Raw genomic sequence first — 17,478 nt, 5'->3', positions numbered from 1 at the left:
TTTATATTCATTCCCATTAAATTACATTCATTTTATATGTTTCATGCCCGCTGGCGTTTAATGTGTGTCGAGTTTTTGGTATTGAATTGTTGCATGAATGCAGCTTAATAAAAAGTGTCATGAAATTCCCTTTAAAGTTCAGATGGGTGCCTCAAAGATACAACGTTTTGAGATACGACGAACTCTAACTCTGTGTTGTTGTCGTCTCTCCGCCTTTAAAGGCAGCGAATTTACAATTACCGCTGACAAATTATTCTTTTTTTTAAATCAGATTAGTTTCAAGCACTCCGAGTATTTGATTGGATGGCTCTCCGTTGCATTATAAAATATAGCAGGGATTCCATAAATACATATATATATATTTAATGAACAGATCCCGTAGGCACACTCAGGAGGAATCCTGCGTCTTTAAGGACACGGCTACTCTTTCCCACCTCCCCTCTTTATTGTTACAATTACATTAAGGTTTCAGAGTTTCTCACCCAGCGCACTTACCTGGAGACACCGTATTGCTAACACAGACCAACAAAACACTCGCTTCATCGTTGCAAGGAATGCACGCTTTTGTTTTGTCATTGGAGAAAATAGGATTGCTTTATTTAAAGGATTTGAACGTAAATATTGCGAGGCGCCTGGAACTGGTAGAATAACAAGGTTTGAGTTATTTTAAAGAAAGTGAAAATATACTAAAAGACTTTAAAATAATCTCCCCGTCTATTCAGCTGTACGGCAACTTCGGAAATAGTATTGCTTCAACTGACACAAGCGAAGCTGAGGCAGAAATCTCAAAAATTCAAATGTCCTATTTTCCTCCCCTCAGATGACCCATTAAACCCTTATTTCCCAAAGGCCCGCTTAGTTCAATTAAAGCTGTGCATTAATCACTAGAACAATATTTTCTAATGATCCTAACCTTTATCTGATGTCGCACTCCTGCTGTACTTTCACATTTGACCGCCGCAGTTTCTCTACTTGAGTGAATTGCGTTGTGTTGGTATAGTGCGAGAGTCAAATTGATCTTTATTTTTAAACACAGTTCTGTCATTGTGACTCACTGAATATATTTTTTTCCAGGAATTTCACACCACGTGAACGCAAAGGTGAAACGAAGTTATGTTTAGCGCTAGACTCCGGGACTTGAGAAAATCAGTGGATGAAAAAGAGCTGAGCATGTGCTTGTTCAAATAAACCTTACCAAGCTAAGCATCTGGTGAGGCGGGTGAAGACATCAGACTGTGACTTTAGTCTATCACACGGTGTACCTCTGATCTGTGCCTGCATTTTTCACCAGTAGTTGGCTTATGTAGGTATCCTATTGGGGAGATTGGTAAGGTTTGATATCAAGGCTGTAAATCTGTCTTGAAAACTTTGCTGTGATGCGTGTGCGTTTGTAGTGTGTGGAAGCGGACTAGTGTTACATACGCTCACATGTCCTTGACACGTCCTTGTAACCCTAGAAAGAGAGAATCGACACATCCTCCAGCACCTTAAGTCTACACCACCCTCAATTACAGCGAAGTAACCCCCTTTGTCCAAATATCTGTCATTTTCAGATCAATTTCCTTTGAGGTATCAGGGAATTCCCAGTGAGCTAGGTGCAACTCCTACCGATTTAGCGGCGAGATGAAAACGATGCGGACAAAATAACTTGAGAAATGTAATCGTGGGCGATTTACTTTTTTTGTACTAATTTACTGCAGTTATAGGCTTTTCAAATAAAATCGACGGCGACAATGGCGCTCAAACTGAGCACCCTTTTAATGCTGCAGACAAGTTATACAAGTCGACAATACATCAAAGTCATATTTATTCACTTTTTGTGAAGCGATTTGCTCTGAAATCTAAAATATGTCCGATGACACCAACATTAATATTTTCAGGAACGTAGTTATTCAACAATAATTACTGCGCTTTATTGGACTGGTTTTTGCCAGTGACCCCTGTACATTTCCATATTATGTCGTTGAAAAACCACCAACAACGCGATAAACTTCAGCCAATGCCAAACCTGATTAGGATTAATTTTCTTTTAACTTTAAGCACATAGATACAAATATAAATGAACATGTACTAAGCTCAATAGCATTTTAAGTAAGCATGAGCTAACGGTGGTTAGTAAATATAAGTAGCCAATCCATTTGCCAGCCTGTCAGATCAGGTTTCTCCAAATAGGCAGCATTATTTTGTTTGCCATTATACGTGTTAACTTAGTATTGAAAAAAAGACCCTTTAAAACACATTCGATTTGATTTTCGTAAATATTTTTTAAAATATTAAACATACAACAAAATATCAGAAATTGAATTTTGGTATAAAGTGTAAAGTTATTAATAATTTATTTAAATAATTTCAGTAGTTGGCTGCTGCCTTGCTTTTTGCGATTTGAAAAATTAAATCAAATAGATCCAAAATCATTCAGTACACGAAATGTATCCGATTTATGACAGCGGTTTTAGAAGGCGCAAGCACAATTGCATTTATATTAATGTAACGCAGTCAACAAGTTTTATTGATCAGAAGAATCGATTGCCTTTCAAAAAGCAGTGATTGTTTATTAACCTAATAGACGGTGTCTATCACAATGCAAGTATAACCAGGCTGGAGCTCGTTCTTTTAAAACCTAAACGTCTTAATTCTATTATCACAATAAACAATTTGCCCTATTGCTAACCAACCACGTTTCCTTCCACCCACGCTAGCTATCAGATCCAATCTGGAAAATTACGGGTGAAATTCAGTATAAAACAAACTTCATCCAACTCCTTTCACGGACAGACTCCGTCTTAAATCACGTGCACTCTAGCGCATAATTAATTAAAGCTAATGGGGACTGTGAACAAATAGAAGGAAGGGTGTTTTATTGTACCAAAAACACATTTAATAAGTTTGTATTTTGAACTAATTCCGAAGTTGATGAGCATTTTGCTATTTAAACGCACAGAGATGTAACACTGTGTGAGGTCATCCCCCACAAGCCAAACCTATTTATGGGTATTTGTTAAATGTACAGAACGTTCAGTGTTTCTGAGAGCGGACCTGCCACGATGCCAACATACACTCGGTATCAATAGTTGAATATCTAAACAAACTTAAATGTTAAAGGCTTCATGGCACGTTTCTCAATCACTATTGTTATTGGGATCACTTCAATTTAGAAGCACACACACACGGAGGCTGGGTTTTAAATAATTATTTTTGCTCCATAGTTCACGTTCAGTTTCCCTTATTCTTTGTATTTTCCAATTCTCAGCGTAAATCTTTAAGGGATACACTTTCTCCACTTTTAGCGAAAACGCAGACGTGACTAAAATGTAACGTTTCCTAGTTCCTGGTTGGCTAGCTCTTTATGGGGATATCGACAAAATGATAACGGTACCAATTTCAAACTGCAGGGCAAGAACAAATGCAATATCAATATGCCCGACATCGGTCATTCATGACATGACGTGAAGCGATTTAGTCGGCACATTGGATCCTGAAAGATGTAACTGCCATGAAATGGGTAAGAAATTATTTTTTAAAAAACCCAAAACGAACGGGTATTTCGGTATTTTAAAGAATTTCAATCCGCGGCGCTATTGTAAGACACCGTTGTGTTTCAGAATGTTACTGATATGAAAGATGGATGCTCGGGGTGATTTAGAAATGCATGACTCCAATGATTGAAAGCCGGACCAGTGCTGGATGCGAGGACAGGTTGCTGCGGTACCAAACAGTGGCAAACCTGCCAGCGGTTACCGGACTGGAGCGCCGCCCAGCGGCCAGTACGCGGCACTAAAGGGAATGAGGGCCGGAGCGAAGGGAACGATAAACCAGTTCCCCAAAACGCACTTAACTTTAATATTTTCCACGAACTAATGCATGCCAGATTAAGAAAATCAATGATCTAAAAAGAAAAATATGCGCAACAAATTTAAACCAGAGCGAAATATAACACGTGATTTTCGAATGACGACCATCCCCTCAAATTTTACCTAGGATTTTTGGTACATGGATTAACATAAGCCGTTACATGTAGCGGCGCAGTAACAAGGTTACTTTAGAAGTTTTTGATTTTAAGTAAAACACATTAGAACAACAAAGGCATCACGGTATTGCATTAGGAACAGTCAAAAATGCAAATAATATTGCTTAATTTCCCAGCTCTTATTCTAAATAAAGTATATTTCTCTCGCCTCCTTTATTAATAACTGTTTTTAAATAGCAGAACAAAATATCAAATTTCAGATGAAGTAACCATATAGTTCGTTTCATAATCTCCACTATTAAGGAACATTTTTGTGAAGCAGAGTTTAACACAGATGTGAATAATTTAATTTGCCCCGTAAACTTGGTGCTAACGAAGTGTGAAAACGTGATCTGATCCAACACTGGGGAAATAATTCCACCGAGTCGCTGCCATCTGATACATTGTTCGAACGATTGTTACTGCTTTATTAGTAAACGGGCTTGTATTTAGAAGATGCAATAGTTGCTTCGCAAAATATTTCGTTTTGGAAGAATTTTTATTCGCTTTCGTCGAGGCAAAAGACACAATCACAAATCATTGTCTCACACCAACATCTTCAAACACATTTGGGCAAACACCGCGGTGTCAGATGTCAAAACAACCAACGAAATATCAACAACCTGAACGAAGCTGTATTTTGTCTCTCGGTGGTTTTCATTTGAAACTAAAATGCACCCTATATTTGCAACAAACTTTTAGGCACATAGCGACCGATGCTTATAAAGTGGTACTAATCTTAGCAGTAATTTTTTTACTTTACACGACACATTAAGGCTTTTTTTAACACCTGTGTATTGTTTCTTAACGCGATACTGCACTGCTTGTGCGCCCAGGCTGCAGCAACACTTTTTTCCAGCGAGATCCGTTTGAAGACCGTGATCAAGTGAAACCGAGACACCGGACCCATTCATTGTGGGGTAAATGACAGACCCATCATTGGATTAAAACCCATTTCAAAAAGCAACATTTATTTTTTGAAGAGTATTCAATTGAGTCCATCAGTGCACGAAGGAGCTTCATTCTATTCATTTTCAGCATCGGCCCATTTTAAAATAAGATAACAGACTTTGTTAATGCTAAACCTGGCCAGCTCATTTATTGAAGTTAAACAACAGTGCGACTTTTCACCAGCGTTATTTGCACCCTTTTGTCAAACAACTAGAGACTATTGTAAGGAATTAAACTCAATTTTCAATAGCTGCTTTACTATTGTATTTTTTTTAAAGTATTGGCTTACTGGTTACAACCCAGAGTTTATCACTGAAGCCCAGTCTATATTTTAAAGATTGGATTTTTAAAAAGCGACTGATATTATCCCACAGTTTTAGACGGTCAATCAGCACCTGTGGAGAAAACAGATAAGTTCGCTTTTCAGGTGTAATTCTTCATCACAAATCAGTTGAAGTGTTACAGCTGAAACGTTAACTTGTCTTTTCTCTCCGCAGGTGCTGACTGGCTTGCTGAGTGTTTCCAATATTTATTTTCTCAGATTTCAAACATTTGCGATTTTTTTTTGCTGTTTTTTGTTACTTCACTTGTTTTAAGTACGCGTTAGACAGATCTGTGTGTGTTATAGCTTCTCGCGAGGACAGTATCACAGATATAGATAGCGAGTATACAAGCACATAAACCTTCAACAGTCAAACGAAATCACCAAACTCTCATTCGGATTCTGCCTTTCATAGTACTAGGAATTCTAAAATATTGGGCGAAATGGGAAGAGGTTTGGAACAATGTAATTCTATGTCTGCATTATATGGTGTTTAATTTCCCTTCAATGCGTTCACCCACCTACTTTAATAAAACTTATTAGTTTAAACAAATCAAATATTTCAACCCTTGAATTGCGTACGGAATGATTGCAGCACAAAAGTTCCAACTATCCCCTTATGTGCAATTCTCAAAAGGACGTTTGTTTTGGCAAAATAGCGTGTCAAATAGTTGTGAATGATATCATTCCCCCTGTGTACCGACACTTTGCAAAACAATCTGTTTCGTAAAACATCATTCCATCGTGCTCTTATCACCAAAGTCAATCCTTGTAATAACTTTACCAGGAACAGATTACCTTCCCCGATGCACGGAATCACTAGTAGACTGACCTTGAGTTTCAGGACCCATTGTCTATTACAAATAATGTTTTAAATACTAAATAATTGCACTATTAAAGCCACAAGGGGAGGGGGTTCACACTCCGGCATGATTCGACTCAAAAAGGAATTGGATAAATACTTGAAGGGAAAAAATTACAAAGAGCCGGCACGGGCTCGACGGGCCGAATGGCCTCCTTCTGTGCTGTAACCATTCCATGGTTCTTTCCGAAAAGGTTGTGTTTTATTTTGTGCACTAGGAGTAAGGACGGGCTGTTTGTTATAAAAGAACGTGTTAAGAATCCGCTTTTTTGGACAATTTGTAATCTGTCTTACTGTGTTCCAATTACTTTCAATCAGAAACGGTTATCTGCAGTGCGACTATTCGTAGGAAACAAAATTATTAAATATTTTTTCTGTCCCAGCTTTTCAATGATCATCATACTTTTTTTTTGACTGGCAGTGAGATACATTAGTCCAAGTGACTCAGACTTCTGGGTGTTTGCAGATTTTGGTCCAAATACTTAGTTGCAATGACGTAGGTACTTTAACAATTTATTATAAAGAGAAAAAGCTCTGCTTCTTTTTTTAAAACGACAGATGTTGACTTGAAGATGAGCACCCACCCCTCGGCGATGTCATTGTACAACATCAGCGAGTTTAAGGTCAAACGTGCAAAGCCAAACATGCTGAAAGCATTGTACAATCAACATACATCAAAACTAATTGGAAAGAATAAGGAGTTGATATATTTTGTTTTTCACAAATAAACTCCAAAGTTTGTATTGCGTCTCAGTGGAAACTTTGCCACAGCGGTGCCATGACAACACATAAACAACCAATCAAAACACAATGCACAACCCTCACCCCCCCTCAAGATAAACTAACAACAACAACTTGCATTTATATTGCACCTTTAATGTTGTAAAACGTTCCAAAGCGCTTCAAGAGTAAACAGACAAAATATATGCCGAAACAAAGAAGGAGATATTTGTTTAGAAAAACACATCCCTCGCATAACGGTGGTAAATGTGATCTGGATTTAGAACAGAGTTGACAACATAGATGATTATTTTACAACCATAATTTGCCTGAAGACACAAATGACGTCGAGACTGTGCCTTTACTAGCAACTCTTATCAAATCGATAGGAACAAAGCATTAAAGAAACCTGACAAATCATGTAAATACAAATTGTAACAGGCAAAACAAATACCATTCAGAATGACAAGACATCAAGACAAATATCTGAGCTACAAAGAACGCAGACAAATACCATTACAGCATTGCAGGACTACGGATTAAAGAGTAATAGACCAATGCACAACATCCCCCCTAGAGAGCTGGACAACATCCCATCCAAATTACAGAGAAATAGCTTGGAATATGAGCCTATACCAATCAGAAGCATATTTACCAACATTGGCAGAACATTAAAAAGAATTCAGTGTATTTATGGTACAGCACAAGACAATGAAAGTGGGAGAACAAAGATGGAATTACCTGAAGAATAATCAGGAACAACTAAGAGTATCCACAAAAAAATAAAGGAACAGAACCAAGCAGATGAACTGTCACATGAACAAGCTATGTGACATACAGAAGCTAGGCCCATACACTCCTTAATCCATAATCAACTCCCGATGGTTCCTAGTTACATTGAACTTTGGAATGGAGAGAGCAACTGAGCAGTACAACAAGAAATAAGCGGTGGGATATTAAAGACCCAGGGATGTGGGTACCTTCATTGCTCAATAGGGAGATGGAAATACACATAAATGATCTGATAACAGGGACAGCTGTATAGTTGAACCAAAATTACCCATAGTAAATAATTTAGAGTGGCAGTGGAAATTTTCAAATTCTGCTGGAGAAATGGACTTTGCTTCCCTCCAAAAAATGAAAAAAAAAGACCAATTCACCCCAGAAACAGGTGCAGAAATTACAAAAGTGGATGAATATGGCCATCAGTAATTTTTGTAAAATGAGAATGTTTTACAAAAAGCACATTGTACAAAGCTGCAGCAAAAAACACAAAAAATTGCTGTTAAATCACTCAGAACCATGCATGCATTTAATGTATGAACTGAACAACAGCAGTATTCCTTCTAGTACAATTGCACAAATTTATGGACATTGGAATTTATTCCATGCTCAACAAAGTACAATCATAACATATCAACGATCCTAACTCCCGTTACATTTTATTGACTCTAGTCCTGTCTATGTTGAAATAAAAATATAGCTAACTGTCAAAATAAAAAATACAGTCTGTAATGGTAACTTAACTGACATATTTAATCAATTCAGGGTTACGGTTACAATTACAGGAAACGCTAAACATCACTGAATACAGAACATATCCCATCAGTTCCTAGGTGAATACAAAAAAAATGATGCTCCTCATGTTGGTGAACTGCAAAATAGAACTTCTTGCTTTTAATTTTTTTTTAATTAAGTAATTTTCCAGTTAAGATATTTTGTGGATTCTTCTAAATGCAAACAGCAAAAATCCAATAGACTAGCTTCCCAAGGAGGATCCATTGAATAAGTCTACCCTAGAAATCCATCATCAGACTGTTTCCATACAGCCAGCACAATCTTGATGTCAGGATTTTTCCACCCAATAAATCTCTCAGAATTGAAAAGAATATCAGATTACTCTACTTATACTCTTCTTACCAGTATCAAAACACACATGAGAAACACAGTTGGATACCACTTTGCCTCCACTTTGCATCAGTTGACTCATCTTGCATCATATCCAACAGGATTATATCATACATATTCTCTATATATCCTATATATATTTCATTAAATATGTTAGTATCACACTGCAAAAGTTCATAATATGAATCAGTTGAATAATACAATATGCTGTATGAGTCAGCTAAATTCAATAAGGACATCATAATGTAATGACAGTCAACTAATTTCCATGCTAACATGCTGAGACTGCTGCCAACTCTCTCTACGCCCTCAACTGGCTTCTCTGCCAACAACATTATAGACAAATCCTCCTATATGTAAATAAACTTTCTTGTATACATCATCTAAAACTTAAAAATAAATATAAGATTGGTTGTCCACAAACACAGGACTGTGACCCCCCTCCCCCAACCACCACTACCAGGCCTTATTATAAGTTGTATCTTTGACTAAAAAATTCCCATTTATTGGACAGGCAAGGGTTGGTTGGACAAAGATAGCAAACAAGTCTTGCGAACTTTCAGAAATCACTGAGCTTTTATCAGGACACAGTGGCATTTATGAGGTGGTTATTAAAGGTGAAATTATCTATGTTGTAAAAACACACTCTGCTATAAAAGAAACGTCACTGCAATTGTTATGGGGACAGGCTTGCTGTAATTACGGAGATAACCAATACAAAGATGATGTGCAACCATAAAAGTTCTTCCCTTTTGCAGTGGCATTCACATTTTATGAGTCCTTTCATACTGTATTTCACTTAATAAATGTTAAGAAGAAAATGTAATGACAGAATGCCTCAAAAACATCTAGTTTCAAATGGATGCGTGGAATGCAGAAATTCACGAGGTATCTGGAAATTATGAACCTGAACTTAATTAAAAGAATATGGACAATTTCCAACACTAGTCTTATTGTCATTTCATAAGAATGTCAAAAATCATGGAACAAGAAAAGCCTGTTCCTTTTACAATCTGCTGTATAATGGGCTCTATCCAATCCATTTCATCTCTTGGGGAAAGCCTCTGCAAAGTTTTTCATTGTCCCCCTAAAAAGTGAATCAGACAAAGCTCCAGAATATTTACGTAAACTTACATCTCACATAATAGAGCCTAGATCATTTTTTCGTCAGAACAGCACTGATTACGGGGCAATATAATAGAAATTTAAAACTATGAAAGGATGGGACAGGGTAGATAGAAGCAAACAGTTTCCAGTAGTTGAGAGGTCAAGAACGAGAGATTTAGAGCAGAGGTTGTGTAGTTTTAGAACCTCTTCACACAGAGAGTTGTGAGGTTGTGGAATTCATTTCTAAGGTTAATGGTTGAGGCAGACACGATGTCAATATTCGAGATTAGATTGGATAGGTGATTGAAGGAAAAAGGGTCAAAGGGATATGGGGACAGTATTTGCTCATGTGGAGGGTAATCGCCGGCATGGACAATTTGGGCTGAATGGCCTGATTCCACGTTGTAACTTCTATGTATTTCTATGTATTTTCATGACTAAATGTCTGCCTTATCATGATACATTCATGTTCACAGCAGTTCAGGAATTATCATGTTTCATACATTTCATTGGGCCAGCATTTACTGTAGCCAGTGAATGAAAGACACCCACCGTTTGTTAGACTTGCCCTTGTCCGTTTAATCCCCATGAGCTTTTGCATTGGAAGTTCCAGTAAATTAGAGATCCAAAGAGCAAGGCGCCCTCTACAGGGCATCTGGGACCTGTGTGAACAGGGCAAGCAACTGTGTATCTCCTTAACCAATCAGATTGAAGCATTGTTAATGACCAGCACAGAGTCTGAACCAAGGAAGCGTAAGTTAGAATAATGAATTCAATGTTAGATCAAGGACAGAAAGCGAAATAAAGAGGGGGTAAGAAAGACTGGATTGAGAGAGAAAGAAAAAAGAGTCAGAAAGAAAAAGTTAAAAAAAATTAATTATTTTTAAAATCTCCAACAACAATTTAAAGCTGAAGGAATGAGTCTCCACGCTTGTAAAAGTTAATTTTCAGTGCCAGAGAGGTTGTTTGGCAGTAATCAAGACTTATCAAGATGTTAAAAAGGGTACTTACACTTGAAATGACAAGCCCTAACTTTCTGTGGCAAGTTTAGTTTGTATCTACTGTGCAAATAAAGCAGCTTCGCACTGTTCAAGGCATTTGAATGGTGAATCAGAAACAGAAATGGCATTTTTGCAAAACTAATGGGTTTCTCGGACAGCAACTTCCAAATTTTCGCGTCTAACCGCGCCTCTGCCCTTGCCTGAAGTTGCTGTGCGATTTCTGCATAAATAACGGTGAGCGTTATTAGCCTTACCATTATTTTGACAGTAAATTCTGGCCCATTACCTCTATCTGTATTTAGGCTTATAATCCCCAATCCCATTCCTAATAGGATATTTATCCCATTCTTTTCAAAGATGTTAACTGTTTTACCTGGGAGCTTATATCACATATCGATAACCCCATGGGGGAAAATAAAACATTGGGGGTAATTTTTAGCTTGGGCATGGGTGGAAGACTGGTGGTTCCATATTGGCTGCCTGTTGTATACCCCGCCCCAGGGTGTATAATGAGCAGTTGATCCGCGACTGTCAGCTTTCTGCCAATGCCCAAACTGAAAATGACCCCTGTTCTTTCTGATCTCAAGTAGTTGTTGTTAATTGTGTCCTGGACAATATTTATCCCTCAACCAACTTCACTAAAAACAGATTATCTGGTCATTACCACATTGCTGTTTGTGGGATCTTGCTGTGCGTTAATTGGCTGCCATGTTTCCTACATTACAACAGTGACTACACTTCAAAAAAGTACCTCATTGGCTGTAAAGCACTTTGGGATGTCCTGAGGTCATGAAAGGCACTTATATAGATGCAAGCTCTTTCTTTCTTTAATTTCACAGAATCATAGAACCATAGAAAGGTTACAGCACGGAAGGAGGCCATTCGGTCTATCGAGTCCATGCCGGCTCTATGCAAGAACAATCTAGCTAGTCCCACTCCCCTGTCCAATCCCCGTAGCCCTGCAAATTTTTACTTTCAAATACTTATCCAGTTCCCTTTTGAAAGCCACAATTGAATCTGCCTCCACCACCCCCTCAGGCAGTGCATTCCAGATCCTAACCGCTCGCTGTGTAAAAAAGTTTTTCCTGATGTCACCTTTGGTTCTTTTGCCAATCACCTTAAATCTGGTCCTTGAACCTCTGCCAATGGGAACAGTTTCTCTCTATCTATTCTGTCTAGGCCCTTCATAATTTTAAATACCTCTATCAAATCTCCACTCAACCTTCTCTGTTCCAAGGAGAACAACCCCATCTTCTCCAGTCTATCCAAGTAACTAAAGTCCCTCATCCCTGGAATCATTCTAGTAAATCTTTTCTGCACCCTCTCTAAGGCCTTCACATCTTTCCTAAAGCACAGTGCCCAGAACTGGACACAATACTCCAGTTGTGGTTGAACCAGTGTTTTATAAAGGTTCAACATAACTTCCTTGCTTTTGTACTCTATGCCTCTATTTATAAAGCCCAGGATCCCGTATGCTTTTTTAACCGCTTTTTCAACCTGCCCTGCCACTTTCAATAATTTGTGCACATATACCCCCAGATCTCTTTGCTCCTGTACCCATTTTAGAATAATGCCCTCTAGTTTATATTGCCTCTCCTCATTCTTCCTACCGAAATGTATCACTTTGCATTTTTCTGCGTTAAATTTCATCTGCCACGTGCCCGCCCATTTCATCAGCCTGTCTATATCCTCTTGAAGTGTGTCACTATCCTCCTCACTGTTCACTACACTTCCAAGTTTTGTATCATCTGCACTACACTCTTGCTCTGTGTTCACAGTTTAAGTTAAATAATTTGCTTGCACCTATATTATTCATTCCTTTCATCATTTAAAAAATCTGTATCATGTATCCTTTTACATTCTTTTTTGTTATTAAAAACAAGTTTGGTCTATGAGTCTTTCTACATTAGAAATTGTTATCTTAGTGATTATCCATGGTTGCATAGAAGTATGTGTCTAGATTCCATAAGATTACCAATAAAAGCGTGCTAAGGAAGCAGTATAGACTAAAATGAAGCCTTCAGGACATATTGCATCTAGTAACATTAGCAGAAAGCCTGATGAAGCATTCATAGTAGGATGAGATTATTCCTTTACAACACCAAAAATAGTTAATTCCTCATATAACCAGGCCTTCATGGAGGGGTGAAGATTTTCTATTTCATCATAGGGAAAGAGGTACAGACCGAAAGATAGCAAGGGAGCTAGGTAAAGATACCGTGAGTTGCTTTCAGGCAAAGCGGTTGTCTGTGAGCTATTACATCATGGAGACCATCACTGCCAAACCTGATCCTGCCTTTACCAACGCATTTTCAAGTGGACTTGTCCAGCAGGGATGATCCAATAGCAATTAATAATGAAAATATTAATTGACACTTCAGCTTCTCTAGCTTGGGAATACTGAAATCAATTATAATGTCCTTGCCCTGCTTCAACTGAGATTATTTAACTGACCACAGACCAGGGATCAAACCCTGTACCTCCCTCAAAAGCAAAATACTGCGGATTCTGGAAATCTGAAATAAAATCAGAAAATGCTGGAAATACTCAGCAAGTCAGGCAGCATCTGTAGAGAAAGAAACAGAGCTAACGTTACAGGTCGTGACCCTTCATCAGAACTGGTAGAAGTTGAAGATTAAACAGTTTTTAAGCAAATACAATGCCCAGGAAAGGGTGGGGGGGAACATAAGAACACAAGAACAGAAGAGATAGGAGCAGGAGTCGGCCATTTGGTCCAATGAGATCATGGCTGATCTGATTCTGGCCTCAACTCCACTTTCCTGCCTGTTCCCCATATCCTTTGACTCCCTTGCTGATCAAAAATTTGTCTAACTCAGCCTTGAATATATTCAATGAGAGCCTCCACCGTTCTTTGGGGCAAAGAATTCCAAAGGTTCACAACCCTCTGACAGAAGAAATTTCTCCTCATCTCTGTCTTAAATGGGTGACCCCTTATTCTGAGACTATGCTCCCTAGTTCTAGATTCCCCTATGAAGGGAAACAGCCTCTCAGCTTTTACCCTGTCAAGCCCCCTCAGAATCTTATATGTTTCAATAAGATCTCCTCTCATTCTTCTAAACTCCAGTGAGTATAGGCCCAACCTGCTCAATCTTTCCTCATAAGAAAACCCTTTCATATCCGGAATCAACCTCGTGAACCTTCTCTGAACCACCTCCAACGCAAGCATATCCTTCCTTAAATAAGGGGACCAAAACTGTACGCAATACTCTAGGTGCGGCCTCACCAGCACCCTGTACAGTTGTAGCAAGACTTCTCTGCTTTATACGCCATCCCCCTTGAAATAAAGGCCAATATTCCATTTGCCTTCCCAATTATCTGCTGCACTTGTATGTTAACTTTTTGTGTTTCATGTACGAGGACACCCAAATCCCTCTGTACCGCAGCATTCTGTTGTCTTTCTCCATTTATATAATATTTTGCTTTTTTATTCTTCCTACCAAAGTGGATGACTTCACATTTTCCCACATTATACTCCATCTGCCAAATTTTTGCCCACTCGCTTAACCTGTCTATATCCCTTTGCAGACACTTTGTGTCCTCCTCACAACTTACTTTTCCACCTATCTTTGTATCATCAGCAAATTTGGCCACAGTACACTCGCTTCCTTCATCCAAGTTATTGATATGGATTGTAAATAGTTGAGGCCCCAGCACTGATCCCTGCGGCATCCCACTAGTTACAGATTGCCATCCTGAAAATGACCCCTTTATCCTGACTCTCTGTTTTCTGTTAGTTAGCCAATCCTCTATCCATGCTAATATATTACCCCCAACACCATGAGCTCTTACCTTACCTTTTATGTGTTACCTTTTCGAATGCCTTTTGGAAATCCAAATACACTACATCTACTGGTTCCCCTTTATCCACCCTGATCGTTACTTCTTCAAAGAACTCTAATAAATTTGTCAAACATGATTTCCCTTTCATATAATCATGTTGACTCTCCTTGATTGTATTATGAATCCCTAAATGTCCTGCTACTACTTCCTTAATAATTGATTCTAGCATTTTCCCAATGTCAGAAGTTAGGCTAATTGGCCTATAATTACCTGCTTTCTGTCTCTCTCCTTTCTTGATTGGGGTATAAAGTTTGAAGTTTTCCAATCCACTGGGACCTTTCCAGAATCTAGTGAATTTTGGAAGTTTACAAATAATGCATCCACTATCTCTGTAGCCACTTCCTTCCAGACCCTCGGATGCAAGCCATCAGGTCCAGGGGACTTGTCAACCTGCAGACCCATTAGTTTACCTAGTACTTTTTCTCTAGTGATAGTGATTGTTTTTAGATCCTCCCTCCCCTTTGCCCTTTGATTATCTACTATTATTGGAATGCTATTAATGTCTTCTACTGTGAAGACAGATACAAAATATCTGTTTAATGCCTCCGCCATTTCCTTGTTTTCCAATATTGTTCCCCCAGCCTCATCCTGTAAGGGACTATACTTACTTTTGCCACTCTCTTCCTTTTTATAAACTTGTAAAAGCTCTTACTATCAGTTTTTATATTTCTTGCTAGTTTACTTTCATATCTATTCTCTCCCTCTTTATTTTTTTAGTCCTTCTTTGCTGGTTTCTAAAGTTTTCCCAATCTTCGGACTAACCACTAATCTTTGCCACGTTGTATGCCTTTTCTTTTAACTTGATACCATCCCTAACTTTTGTGGTTAGCCATGGTTGGTACACTCTTCTTGTGAAGTCTTTCTTCCTTACTGGGATATATTTTTGTTGAGAGTCTTAAAATATCTTTTTAAATGGAGGAGGAAAGGGAGGGGAGGAAAGAACAAAAGGGAAGGTCTCTGATAGGGTTGAGGGCGGGAGTGATTAATTGACAAAAGGGATGATGGTGCAAGGCAAGGAGGGTGGTAATGTGGCAAGTAAAGAAACAATAGATGGGTCTAGAGGAGCTGTAAATGGCAACATCAGAACCATTACCAGCACCTGCTGTCCAAAAAAAATGGGAGCAGTGGTTATGATCTGAAGTTATTGAAATCAATGTTGGGCCCAGAAGGTTGTAAAGTGCCTAATCGAAAGATGAGGTGCTGTTCCTCGAGCTTACATTGCGCTTCATTGGAACAGTGTAAGAGGCCGAGGACAGAGAGGTCAGAGTGGGAGTGGGACGGGGAGTTAAAATGGCAAGCGACTGGCAGGTCAGGGTCATGGTTGCGGGCTGAGCGGAGGTGTTCAGCAAAGCGATCATCCAATCTGCATTTTTTTTTATTCGTTCATGGGATGTGGGCGTCGCTGGCGAGGCCGACATTTATTGCCCATCCCTAATTGCCCTTGAGAAGGTGGTGGTGAGCTGCCTTCTTGAATCGCTGCAGTCCGTGTGGTGACGGTTCTCCCACAGTGCTGTTCGGAAGGGAGTTCCAGGATTTTGACCCAGTGTAGAGGAGACCGCGTTGTGAGCAGCGAATATAGAATACTAAATTGAAAGAAATACAAGTAAATCACAGTTTCACCTGGATGTTCTTGTTGTATCTGGATCAGTGTCATGCCATGCGGTGTATTTACCCACTGGACCATTGGGAGAACTCTTTTGTTTAAAACAGTCTATATATATTGCATTACTAGCTTTTGATAGGAATTTATTCCCCATTTCTGCTATTCTACGATGAGTTTTTTTTACGATCTTAAGTTTTGCTTGAGGATTGTTAATTTTGTACTCATGTTCTGTCCTTTCTTTCTCTCATGTTTAGCCCGCTTGGCTATTTTTTCAGTGTTATCCATCTCCCCTCCTCTAGTCACATGGCAACACAACTTGGCACCATCACCAAATTTTTATGGTAATACTAGAAGTAGCCTCCTTCACATCATCCATAAATAAGTGTTCTTGTTTAATTTTTTTCTCTCCTGAATTAGTGCAAACAATTGGGTCAAATCAGCTGCAGGCAAATATCTTTTTTGGCTCAAACATAAAACAAAATTTTTATAATCAGAAAATTCCAGCTTTAATCAGCAAGACAAATTTAGAAAGAACATGTAAAATACTTACAATAATTAATGTTACAATATTTTAATGCTAAAAGGAGTTGCTATAACATCATTAGTTGCCTTCTCCCCTTGGAACTTGATTCAACCACCTGTAAATAAGAAGTGGATGATTGCAGGTATATTCTATGCCAATGAAATAAAGTGTTTCCTGTATCAAACCACAGAATGCCAATGTTTACTTTTTAAGGTTTTAATTCCTAATTCCCACAGTTTGGAATTCATCTTTCAAAAGTACTATTGAATTTAATTCTAAAATATGAAAGACTTATTAATTAAGAGTGTGAACAGCATGGTCAAAAACATATGTCATCGAATCATAGAAAGGTTACAGCATGGAAGGAGGCCATTTGGCCCATCGAGTCTGTGCCGGCTCTATGCAAGCGCAATCCAGCTAGTCCCACTCCCTCGCCCTATACATATAGCTCTGCAAATTTTTTTCCTTTCAAGTACTTATCCAGTTCCCTTTTGAAGGCCATGATTGAATCTATCTCTACCACCCACTCTGGCAGTACATTCCAGATCATAACCACTCGCTGTGTAAAAAAGTTCTTCCTCATGTCACCTTTGGTTCTTTTGCCAATTACCTTA

The 17,478-nt window shown here is 38.6% G+C and overlaps 1 long non-coding RNA gene across 1 annotated transcript; it reads left to right on the top strand.

Moving 5' to 3' along the window:
- The first annotated feature begins 522 nt into the window (after window positions 1-522).
- Window positions 523-5,167, top strand: LOC137305938 (uncharacterized). The gene is made up of 4 exons (XR_010958790.1): window positions 523-654; window positions 1,075-1,303; window positions 3,393-3,502; window positions 4,843-5,167. It is a non-coding gene; the product is annotated as an uncharacterized lncRNA (long non-coding RNA).
- The last annotated feature ends 12,311 nt before the right edge of the window (window positions 5,168-17,478 follow it).

The sequence above is a fragment of the Heptranchias perlo genome, chromosome 3 (assembly GCF_035084215.1).
Source record: "Heptranchias perlo isolate sHepPer1 chromosome 3, sHepPer1.hap1, whole genome shotgun sequence".
Classification (NCBI taxonomy): domain Eukaryota; kingdom Metazoa; phylum Chordata; class Chondrichthyes; order Hexanchiformes; family Hexanchidae; genus Heptranchias; species Heptranchias perlo.
This window is presented reverse-complemented; position numbering and strand designations above follow the sequence as displayed.